This window comes from Macadamia integrifolia, chromosome 3 (genome assembly GCF_013358625.1).
Source record: "Macadamia integrifolia cultivar HAES 741 chromosome 3, SCU_Mint_v3, whole genome shotgun sequence".
Lineage (NCBI taxonomy): Eukaryota > Viridiplantae > Streptophyta > Magnoliopsida > Proteales > Proteaceae > Macadamia > Macadamia integrifolia.
The window spans coordinates 12,444,913-12,447,226 of record NC_056559.1 but is presented as its reverse complement, the minus strand read 5'-3'; the positions used below and the strand labels follow the sequence as shown (position 1 = coordinate 12,447,226).

Here is a 2,314-nt window from a genome sequence, read left to right as displayed (position 1 = left end):
CTTTCTTAATTTAGGATTTTTATTCAGTCATTACATTATTGCTATTCCTTTCCCCCAAGGTTCATGGCTAGTGTATGTGTTGGCTTTGCCCCTCCTAGCCATAGAACCATCAATTTATTGCTTTTATTTTAATTGTCTCCTTTTCCCTAAAGCCAAGTAGAGAAACCCTTGTAAGAGTGACTCTCTGGTCAAGTAGGGAAGCTCATATTATGATGCATCCCTCGGGCTAAGTAGAGAAACCTACTTGTGAGTCTCTCTCTAGCTTTATCCCTTTCTTTTACTTTATTTTTATTTCAGCTTTTATTTTTTCCTTTATTATTATTTTTTTAATTGCGTGGGTTGTTTATTTTCAGTTATTTATTTATTTAATTTTAATTGTGTGGCTTGCGTCTTTAAATTCTTAGATGACGAATGGTTAGGACGTTATTTTTAGGACGGTAATTAGAATTAGATCACAACCATTAATCAGTTCACTTTCGCATTATTAAAAGAAATAAAAAAATAAAGTGGCTGCTCTCCCTGTGTTCGACCCGTAGCTACACTGATCCGTACGCTTGCGGTTACATTTTAAATCTCAAACAAGTTTTTGGCGCCGTTGCCGGGGAGACAGTTCCATGTTATTTTTCACTTTCTTTTGGTAAATCGGAGTGCTTTGTTTGCTTTGTTTTATATTTTTACTTTTTATTGAATTCCTGAGAAGAACAACTTGCAATAATAGTTGTATCTGTGGAGGTCGCCATGCCTCACAGTATGATAAAGACAAGTTTCGCCCTGTAGCAGTACCTCCGGAATTGACCTGAGCAACCCCGGATCCCTGCCGGTAAGCTCCCAAAAAGCAAAAAAAAAAAAAAAAAATTCAAAAAAAAATCATCAAAAAGTTTTGCTATCCATTCTTTTGTGCTTGTCTTACTTTAGTTGTGGGAAGTTTTTCTGTTGCATGAGTGTTAAGTGGGTACGTAATACTAAGAATTGGTTAGAAAGAAGAGATCCAACAAATAGTGACCCTATACGTTTGCTCTCTTTAAAACCCTTAAATATGGGAGACCAATAGCAAAACCCTTCACCTAAATCTCTGAAAGATAGGTTCTACCCTGCTAGAACAGCCCAACCTTCCTGTATTGTTCTACCACAAGCCCAGGGCAATAATTTTGAACTCAAATCTCAATACATCACTATGTTGCCCCACTTCCATGGGTTGACCTCTGAGGATGCATACCTATTTCTAAGGGAATTTGAAGAGGTATGTGTTCTAATTAAGATCCAACAGCTTTCTGATGATGATGTTAAGCTTAGGTTTATCACTTTTACATTGAAAGACCAAGCTAAGAAGTGGTTGTATGGATTACCCACAAATTCCATAACCTCATGGGAACAGTTCACAGTTGTCTTCCTTAAGAAGTTTTTCCCAACTCACAAGACCAATAAGCTTAGAAGTGATATCCTTCAGTTTAGGCAAAAGCCTAGTGAGTCATTTTCCAAACTTATGGAGAGATTCAAGGATCTACTCCAAGAATGCCCTCACCATGGCCTAGACCTATGGCATTTATGTCAAATAATTTATGAGGGTATTGATTACCCAACTAAACAAATGATAGAGTCTATGTGCCCTGAGGGATTCACATCATTTACAGATGAAGGAAAAGCATGAGAATTCTTACTTGACTTAGCTGACAAAACCCGTGAATGAGAATCCACCCAAGAGAGTGAAAGAACCATAGGAGGGAAAGGATATTTTGTGGATGGGATGGTAGCCAAGGAAGCCCATTTGGATAGCCTAATCAAGAGGATTGAGGCTATTGTTCCTAGAGAGCCATCATCAGTCAATTTGGTTAAGATTTGTGCTTGGTGCCAGTCCCCTGGACATGTCATAGAAGAATGCCCCAACACCTCTGGGGGCACTTCTAATGATAGTGTTAATGCCTTATACAAGAATAATCCTTATAGTAACACCTATAATCCAGGATGGAGAAGTCACCCAAATTTCTCTTGGAATCAAGGCAACCAAGCAGGACCTTCCAATTTCTATAATCAAGGTCAACCTGGACCCCAAAGGCCTCCCTTTGCACAACAATCTTTTTCTCAAAATACTTTTCCTAGGTCAAATGTAGGATCTCAGGCGAGTTTTCCTAGGGCCCCTCTTCTATCATCTTATCAGCAACCCCCTGGGTTTACCAACACTGGAGAGGCAAGTAGAATAAGTGACTTGGAAAAAAATATGGCCCTCCTCATGACAAGCCATCAAAATCTTACGAGAGAACTTACCCAAGTTGTCTCAATTATGCGTGAGAGGGAGAAGGGAACTTTACCCAGTCAA

General features: G+C 39.0%; 1 non-coding gene across 1 annotated transcript; it reads right to left on the bottom strand.

Annotated features, from left to right (window-relative positions):
- Window positions 1–1,423: 1,423 nt before the first annotated feature.
- Window positions 1,424–1,530, bottom strand: LOC122075018. Its single transcript, XR_006139156.1, has one exon. It is a non-coding gene; the product is annotated as a small nucleolar RNA R71 (small nucleolar RNA).
- Between the last annotated feature and the right edge of the window lie 784 nt (window positions 1,531–2,314).